Raw genomic sequence first — 10,375 nt, forward strand, 5'->3', positions numbered from 1 at the left:
AAATTGTTAATATTGTTAAGTTCAAGCTTAAGTTCATAATTGTTTCTTCTTAGGTTTTTGTTTTGTCATTTGCCTTAAAAGAATTTAGTTGTAATAAGGGAAGTATGTTGGTTTTAATCATTTGAATCCATCGTTTTTATTTTTAGATTTAATTCATGTTCATATTATGTTTGTTTGATCTTGAATCCGAAATGTGTATAGTTTGATTTTTTGTTTATCATTTATGATTATTTCTTGAATTTGTCTCATAATCTTGTTTATAGGAATTGTTTGTTGTAATGTTGTTAGAGTAGTTGATTTTAAGTTCAATATTATTGAATTTAGAAATCTAAATATACTTGTTTGTTGTTGTTGTTGAATCCGAAAATAGGATTGTTTGTTGCTAAAATATTGTTCAATCAAATTTTAGTTGTTCTTTGTTGTTCAATTTGTGTTCATGTGATTTGTTGTTGAAATGTTGAAGAAATCATGTTCATGAAATTTGTTGTTTGAACATTGTTAGAAATTAATCATATTGTCTATATTTTGGTTATGTTTGATTAAATGATGTGGTTATAGCTGATGGGTAGTTTGGTAATTTGTAGTACGTTCAGGGGTAGTTTGGTAATTTCAGTAAGGTCGTGAGGGGTAGTTTAGGAATTGTACATTTTGAAATTGTTTATTTGAAGCATGGGGGACAAAATGAAATGGGGTGGGTTGTGATATAGTTGTTTAATATAAAGGGGGGACAAGATTTAATTTAAAGGGGGAATCTTGCATTATTTTAAATGAAGCATGGGGGACAAAATATAATGGGGTGGTGTGATATGTTTATTTAATGTAATGGGGATGAGTGGAAAGATAATGGGTTGGGTAGAGAAAAAGTATGGATTTTAATTAATTGAAAGGTTTATGGGATGGGTTATAAGAAGAAGTCTTGAACACAAGACATGGAGAATACAGAGAGAGAGACAAGAAAAAATACACACAAATCTGAGAAGAAAAAGAGAGAAGAAAAAAGGGCTGAACATTTAAGAGAAAGAAAAATTCCGAAAAATATTTAAGCTTTCAAAAATAAAAATAAAAACTAAAAAATCTTTTGCTTTCTTTCTTTGTTTGAAATTAGTATTAATGGTTGTTGTTTCATTCAAAGCTTAAAGCTTTTGTTTTTGGGAACTACTCCACCGGTCTGTTACTGGGTTGTTATTGTTGCTGGACAGTTGTTGTTGTTGTACTGTTATTACTGCTGCTGATTCTCATCTTCATTTTCTTTTGCTTCCAATATCAGGTACATATCTGTAAATTCATGTCACGAAAAGCTTCAACATGGAAAATTAATGAAGTTCGGGAATTATAATTCTGTTTTCCATTCGTTCAAGTTCATTAGTTAAAAAATTTGGTGTTTGTTTCAGTTGATTAATATAATAGTACGTTTGGCGTAATGAATATAAGATAATTGTTACCTCTTAAAATTTGTTTAAGTGTTGTAATAATATCATCTATTTCGGAATTTTCATTAAGTGAAGTCATGATTGAAATATCAAGGTAGGGAACATGGCATAAAATGGGCCATTAATTACATCTCGTAATATTGTTAGCTAAATGTAAAGTAGAATGGAAGTATCAAGAAATTACATTATTAGTATATCTTGTAAAAAATCTGATTTTGGTTTAGATTGATATAAGTTGTATGTTCATATATGGCATGATGATGAGTATATATATAATCATATGTGGAAGGTGAGTTGATACAATATTAGGAATGGTTCAAACGTACAACTATATTGCATGTGATGAAATTTTATTGAATCAATTTGTATAATAGTTCTCTTTCTTATCAACTTGACTCTTGTCTTCCATTGCAAACATTAACCAAACCATTGCAACTTTGGACTAAAACAAATACATGAGAAGGACATAGGATTTATAAACGAATCGTGGCATTTTATGTAAAAGATATATAGAAGAAGAGTTCGCCTTAAATGAAAACAATGAAGATTCTGCGGAAACTATTAATTTGTTTACCATTTTAAGTTCTTTCCCAATTTTACACACGATTCGATTTATGGACATCCAAATGTTGTATCCACGAAAAAATGTTAGTTTTAGATACGTATTGTCTGTTTTCTTTTTCACGTCATTAATTCTTTAAAATTTGAGGTATATGATTCATATGTGTAAAACAAGACTCGCGGTCAACACATAATAACAATTTGTAGAGAACCTTATCAAGAATATTTTTGTGATTAGGGATACGTTCGCGTAACCTGATTATATTTCTAAAAGCAATTCGGATTATGCGTTCGCGCAACTTCGATCGAATATTTAATAAAAGGGATTCCTCGGAGAATATCATTATTAATTTCATAAAAACCCGAGATGTGAGGTTCACTACTTAATTATACAAAAGGGGCGAATGTTCTTGATTTTATTAAAGCATAATTTCGAAAATAATTATAATAATTATTATATTATCAATATCATTGTGTATACGTACGCGTAACACGATTTTTCACGTTAAAATATAATTTATAACACGAATATACGTACGCGTTATTCGATTGAAAGAAGGGTCTTTAAATCTAAATAGAAGCGGTAACAATAAAATCATGTAATAAAAATGTATTTAACAAATCAAAATAATCAAGCCGAATATAACAGTTGAGCGACCGTGCTAGAACCACGGAACTCAGGAATGCCTAACACCTTCTCCCGGGTTAACAAAATTCCTTATCCGGATTTCTGGTGCGCAGACTGTTAAATAGACAGAGTCATATTCTCCTCGATTCAGGGATAAAAATTGGTGACTTGGGACGCCTTAAAATTCCCAAGTGGAGACTCTGAAACAAACAAACAAATCCCGTTTCGACTGTCCTTTAATTGGAGAAAACTCCCCTGTACCCTCGCGGGCGCGGAAAAAGGAGGAGTGACAGCTCTGGCGACTCTGCTGGGGAGTCAAAACCCAGAACCACTGGTTCAGCCAAGAATTCGAGCTTAAAATAATTGTTATAGTTGGCTTTATTTATTATCTGATTTTTTTACATGATATATGCCCAATGTGCTAAATGACACTTTTACCGCTTTAATATTATTTGAATTATGAATATATACAACTGCTACGAAACCCCCTTCTTTCTGAGTCTTCTAAATTTATGGTGCACACGTGCGCGTGGCCCACCTTTCTGTTAAAGTCATACCAAATAAGACGAAGTTGGGACAAGTAACTAGGCCGGGTAGACTTTCGTGCTCCCGGTACGTTGCCCCCGCTTCGGCTCAAACTGTCCGTTTGGGTAAGCCAGGGCTAGATCAATATGCCTCAGGTTTTTTCACTTAGAATAACTCAGCTTCATGCCGGATCCCTAGTAGGAGCGATTGTTTGCATCACGTGCATTTGACTTTGGAGACTCAACACAGGGGTTGGGTCTGTCTAGGACAGGTGTACCAAAAAAAAATGACCATCCTGATGCATCTTACTTGCTGCTACTTGCGCATTTATTTGATCCGGATTTGTGTGTTGACTGACTTTTGAATATCATGAATAATATTTTAAAATTGAAAAAAAAGAAATAGCGGTTAGGGAATTGACTGTTTATTTTTGAAAAAAAAAAACCAATGCCCAAATACTGTCAAAACTCTACCGAAATTTTGAGAAAATGAAAAAAAAATATTTTATTAGTTTGTTTTATTAAAACCAAAGAAAAAATAGAAAGAAAAAAAAATCATTGTTCTGTCTTATTTTTCAAAAATAAAAAAATAAAATATATATATATATATAAAGGAAAATAGTTTGTCTTCCCCTGAAAATGACAATGAAAAAGAGTCTTACTTTTAAAATAGTTTTTTTTTATTCGTTTCTGAAAAATTCAAAATAATAAAATAAAAAGAGTCGGGCGTTGAAAGTGGTTTTATTATTTGTTGCAAATATATATATATATATATATAAATCCAAAAAGTTTTTATATATATATATATAAATCCAAAAAGTTTTTCTTTATTTTCAAAAAATGTATATATATCTTTATTTGTTGCAAAAATATTTGTCCTGCCAAAAAAGTCTAGAAAAGTTTTGTTTAGACTCCCAATTTTCAAAACAAAAAATCCTAAAATATTTTCCATTATTGACTTCTTTAGAAAGTCTTTTTAATTATTAAAAAAAATATATATATAATAAAATTAAAAAAAATCCGAAAATATTTTCCTTCTTCTTTAAAAATTGAAAAGAAAATTCAAAATTCAAAAAAAAAATTTAGAAAGCATTTCTTTTATTAGAGGTAAAATTCCAAAAAATATTTTCTTTCTTCTTTAGAATAAGAAAAAACAAAAAAAAATATCTTCCTTTTACTTTTGAAATTCTCAAAGTTCAAATCAAAAGAAAAGGAATTCTTAGAAGTCTTTCTTTCAAAAAGAAAATCAATCAAAAATCCAAAAAAAAATATAAAAATACTTCCTTTCTTCTTTTAAAGCAGTTCTTTTACAAAAAAAAATAATCATAATTTAAAATCAGTTTATTTACTTTATTCATGACCTGCCCGAACTACGCGGGTTTGATTCTCACCGAATGTGAGATACGTAGGCAACCCTCATCGGGTCCAACCCCCATTTTTGCTAAAATAGCCAAAAACCAATAAATAAATAAAAAATATGTCAAAATTTTAATTTTTTTTCATAAATAAGTCGGGCAGTGTCCAGCCTCCACTTTTTGCTAAAACAAAATAGCCAAAAAAAAAATATGTCAAATTTTAAGAGTCATAAAGAAGTCGGGTGACGTTGTTTTATCAAGACATAGCCGAATGTTCCCGAATGGGACGCCAGAAGGCCGACTTTGCATAAACAACCACCTTTTGGGTCATGTTTAGGATTTTGGTCTAGTTGACCCACACAGCCTTAAAAATCTTCGTCCCCGAGGCGCTGAAGGGCCGTGTTTGCAACACCAGGTTTTTATTGTAATTTGAAAAAAAAATAAAAATAAATAGTCGGCGGTCAGGTGAATACCGTTTGAATTTTGTCATAATAAGCCGAGCCAGCTTCGGCCGCGTCTTAAACCGTTCTTGCCGAAATAGCCTCAGAGTATCTTTCAGTTGTCGAAAGGCTATTTTCGTAAAAGAACGGACAAGTGTGTAAAGTGTCATAAAATAATCCTCTCCGGCCTCAAAATTTGGACGGGGCCACATTTGCAAAAATAACCGTTTGGTTGCATTTGTCAAACGGAGAAAGGAAGCTGGCCGTTTGTTTTGGAGTTTGTAAAACTTTTGATTATAATATGTGGGTCGTTTGATTTTCAAGTTTGTAGGTCATTTTTAAACCTTTGAAACCCAATATGAAAATTGAAAAAAAAAATGATTAGTATTGCTTATCTTTTATTGGTCCGAACTACGCAAGGTCTGATTCATGCGGGGTCATGATACGTAGGCAATCTCTATAAGATTCGACCACCACTGAAAAAGAAAAAAAAAGGAAGAAAGAAAAATAAAGGAAAGCGCAAGTGCATCGCATTTCTGATAGAACAGTTTAACTGCTTAGGTGCATTGCATCTCTAATATATGATTATCTGTCAAATGCCCTGACACTAATGTGCTGGCTTCCTTTTGTTTGTGTTCATATATAGAAAAGTGGTTGGTTGTGGTAACTCCTCCCTGCAAAGCAAATGACACAGAACATCAAAACAGGATGGGTCGGTACTGATGACCGACAACAATTGGTCGAACAGAACAACGGGTTGGTAGAAGAAGTGAAAATGCTTAGACAACATGTGGCAGACATGTATCAGGCATGGATAACTGGGAAAGCACCACCCCCACCACCGCCAAGCTTTTCAAACTCTGGCATTACCCATCCCCCATACTCTCCATCCCAACCCACTTATGACAGCTTTCCTAGCTACCCGAGTAGCTCCATCACTCGTCCACGCTACTCCCCTCCCCAATGCTACTTCTCTCCACGAGGTTCCCAAAGATGGGCTTCACTTTCCAAATACCCAGCTCCACAGAAGGCCTATCCACCCTCACAAGCCTACCGGAAGCCCCCTGGATCAGGTTTCCGGCCCAATCAAGCATTTAGGAACGAAAGGTTGCTGAAACGAGGAAAGGCTCTCACCCCTATCGGAGTATCTTATGCAAGTCTGTTTGAAAGGCTAAAGCATGCTGGCTTGATTGAGCCGCTCCCCGCATATACTCCAGATCCACATGCAAGAAACTTTGATCCGGCAGCGCAATGCGCGTACCACTCCAATGTCATAGGGCACAACATTGAGAGTTGTCGTAATTTGAAAAGGGAAGTAGAGAAAATGATCCAAGAAGGGCGGATTGTGATCGATAACAGTAACATGGAGCACTCAAACCCTATCGAGAACTTGTTGACGGAGGTTGATGATATGGAAGCTGATAATGGTCTTGGCAATACTAATGCAAAGCTTAGTGGCTAAGATGCCAATTTTGATAAAATGGGAGGACGCTCCGTTCCTTGGTTAGCAAGAGAGAAGCTGTTGGTGGTTTATTTTGTTGTCATTTCTGTTATCCGGATTATTCTTAGGGTTGTAATCCGAATATTGTCTTGTGTCAAACCTTCTTATCTTTCCATTTTTGTCGTATCAGTTTGTTTAAGTCTCGTTGATGTTGTGTTAAGATTTTATTCTGGTTGTTTTGTTTGTTTTTCTAACCATTTCGCCGGAAGTCTAATACAAAAGCCGGTCTTTTATTATTTCCAGTCATCTTTTTATTTAGTCCTTTTGTCATTTTCGTTCAATGCCGATTCTAGGGACATGACATGCGCACACAGTTTGGGCCTAGTCTATAAAGTTAATCATAAAACCCTGGGAAGGTGATCAAAGCATTTAAAGGAAATAAGAACGGTTTGAGATTATTTGAAGCCCGAGTCATGTGGAACTGGGGCAAGTAAAACATAAAGAAAACCGTTAAATGCAAGATTCGCCAAATTGGCATGAGGGTCGTGCATGAGAGTGAGAGTGTCGCCCAGCAGTGCTTTAGAAATGACAAATGAAAAAGCAAGTGTTTAACATAATTGTCAAGTCCAGCACCATCGGAAGAGACTATAAATCTATGTTCAATTGTGTTGTTTGCACTTGGCATGTTTTGAAGACTGGAATGACGAAGGCATTTTGTTCTGCTACCTAAACACTTTATCCTTCGTTACCCTTTTTGAGCCTTATTTATTTTCTTTCATACCCCTCGTTCGGAATCAATAGCAATGACTAGGAAATACGAGCCTGGAAGGTAAAGAAAAAATCAAAAAAAAAAACAACAACGAAAAAGAAAAGTGAAAAAAAAAGTCAAATGAAAAAGAGGAATTGGGAACTACGTTTGACCTGATTCCTCAAAGAGGATACGTAGGCGCTTCACGGCTCGGTCATAGGGTGCATAATGGCCACAATGGTCATAGTGTGCCTAGTGTAATAAAAAAAATTAAAAATAAATAAATAAAATTTTAATTATAAATAAATAATCCCCAAGCAAGAAACTGGGGCAAGGGTTGCGCTTGTGGTAAGCAAAATTGGTTCCGAAGGTTGTAATTTTGAACCCCAAATTGATTTGTTGTTTAAGCCTTTAATACCCTTTCTTTCTAGCCTGTCCAAAAACCCACATTACGGTCCAAAGAAAGACCTTCTGACCAGTCTGCAAAAGATGCCAAGTCAGACAAATGAGAGTCTTACCGGCAAACATAACACTCTGTTCCACAACATAAAGGACTCCAATCTCCAGCAGAGAGAGTCATACCGGCAACACTCCAAATCCCCAACTGGAAAGTGATACAAATGAGAGAGTCTTATTTGTGAAAATCTTTACGGACACCATAAGGCGATGAAAGCTGAAAGAAAAACCAAAATGAGAGAGGCTTGATAGTGAAAACCCTTCGGGCACTACAAGTCGAATAAGATTAAGAATCAGATGGGGAATTGCCAATTGAAGATCTTGAAAAATGATTGACAGTAGAGGATAGGCCACAGGTGCATGTCATGACCATTAGAGCCGGTATTTGCGTTTGATAGGTTTTTATTTATAGTTTCTTTTGTTAAAGAGTCATCTTTTTCCGTTGTCTTTTATTCTGTTTCCTTTTATCTTTTCCTTTCATAAAAATTTCCCCAGTAGAGTCTGTTTGGTCAGAACCAGTGGGAAATGACTTCAAAATAGGCCATCAGCTTTCCAAGATAAGATCTGACTAGTACATACAAATGGTATAGTCAGCAAGGAACAAGCGCGAGGCCAGTATCAAGAAAGATATCTCCAGCAAAAGGAGATTGACAAAAGGATCAACGAGTGTCAAGAGGGATATCCTTGCCAAAATCAGAGGTTATTAAAACCTTAAGGCCAAGGCCCGTGGACAAACAAGGAGAGCAATAAGCATGATTTGGGAAATTCATGCGAGACTAAAAGGTTGGGAAAATGCAAGTCTCCGAGCCATACCACGAAAGAAGAGGGATATCCCCAGCAGAAAAGGATTATCCCCAGCAAATAATATCATCCCCAACAAGTTGTGGGACGCAGAGCAAATAAGGAGAAAGAGAAAACCATCCCAGTGGAGTATCACAGCCAACTACCACGCTTTAAGCTAACAAATATTTGATTTGAAACAGGTAAAGGAAATGGCATTAATGACGGAAAGGCATGCCATATATATATAAAAAAAAAAAAGGTTATCAAACTGGGGCAGAAAATTTTCTTTTCAATTAGAAAATTTTCTGGAAATCAGGTACTCATCTGGGGAAGAATAAAGATAACACCAAGGAAGTGGTCTTTGAACCAGTGTTGCCCCAACATAATAAGTTTCAATGGAGGAAGTTATCCCCAGTAGCAGAACAAAGGGATGACATTTGTGCTCAGAAAAGCAAAGAGCCATTATCATCCCCAGCGGCTTCCAGAAGAATAAAGCATCGATTTGAAGGGATAAAATTCCCCAGCAGCGTTATCCTCAACAACGATTATCCAAAAAGATAACCCTTTTATCCCCAGCAGTGTTGAAATATATATATATAGAAAAAAAAATATATATATAAAAATGGAGGAGAGGAAGAAAGGAGACTCCCCCAGTGATATTATCCCCAGCAGTCAGGCGTCCACCTGGAGAACAAGGATGAGTAATGGAAGTATTAGCAATCAGGCGTCCACCTGGAGAACAAGGAAGAGCAATGAAAGAAACAGCAATCAGGCGTCCACCTGAAGAACAAGGATGAGGAAAAGAAATAGCAATCAGGCATCCACCTGGAGAACAAGGATGAAGAATTGAAATAGCAGTCAGGCGTCCACGTGGAGAACAAGGAAGAACAGTTGAAATATCAGAAGTCAGGCGTCCACCTGGAGAACAAGGAAAAGCACCAAAACTGGGGCAGAAGATTTTCTGTCATTGTCGAAAATTTTCTCGGAAGAACGAGGAAATCAATTCAAGTTTTAAGAGATAGCAAGACAACACGATTCAAAGAAAAACAGTCGGAGGTAAGACAATTCCAAGATTTTGAAAATGGGATCATCCGCCCTCGAATAGGATATTTCGGGTTCATCCACCCTCGAATAGGATATTTTGGGTTCATTCGCCCTCGAATAGGATATTTCGGGTTCATCCGCCCTCGAATAGGATATTTTGGGTTCATCCGCCCTCGAATAGGATATAATGGGTTCATCCGCCCTCGAATAAGATATTTTGGGTTCATCCGCCCTCGAATAGGATATTTTGGGTTCATCCGCCCTCGAATAGGATATTTCGGGTTCATCCGCCCTCGAATAGGATATTTCGGGTTCATCCGCCCTCGAATAGGATTTTATTTTAAAGTTGTTGAAGTCAGGAGCCCACCTGAAAAGAGTAATGGCGATTATTTTCAAAGTTGTTGTTGAAATCAGGAGCCCGCCTGAAGAGAGGAAAGACATTTTATTTTAGAAGTTGTTGTTAAAGTCAGGAGCCCGCCTGAAGAGAGGAAAGGCGTTTTTAAAAAAGTTGTTGAAATCTTGCCAACCTAAAGAAAGGAATGGCGATGTATTGGTTGAAGTCAGGAGCCCGCCTGAAGAGAGGAATGGCGATTATTTTCAAAGTTGTTGTTGAAGTCAGGAGCCCGCCTGAAGAGAGGAAAGGCGTTTTTAAAAAAGTTGTTGATGTTGGGAGCCCGCCCAGATAACAGATGTAAGCACGTGATTTTTGCTTTACGAGCAATCGCTCCAAAAGAAAATAAAAATAGTGACAAATGATTTCACTGTACAATTTTCAATTTTTCGTAACGCGTGCTGCTAGTCATGTGCGGTTCTGTCCATTTTGCTATTTTTTTAACATTATTAAACAAAATACAAAATGTGTATGTCATGGTAATTAGACCATAATTCGTTCAGTAAAAGAAAATTCAAAAAATATATATAGGGTGCGATTTAATCTATTTAAATATTTTGATAATTATGTTAGG

This window comes from Nicotiana sylvestris, chromosome 11 (assembly GCF_000393655.2).
Source record: "Nicotiana sylvestris chromosome 11, ASM39365v2, whole genome shotgun sequence".
NCBI lineage: Eukaryota > Viridiplantae > Streptophyta > Magnoliopsida > Solanales > Solanaceae > Nicotiana > Nicotiana sylvestris.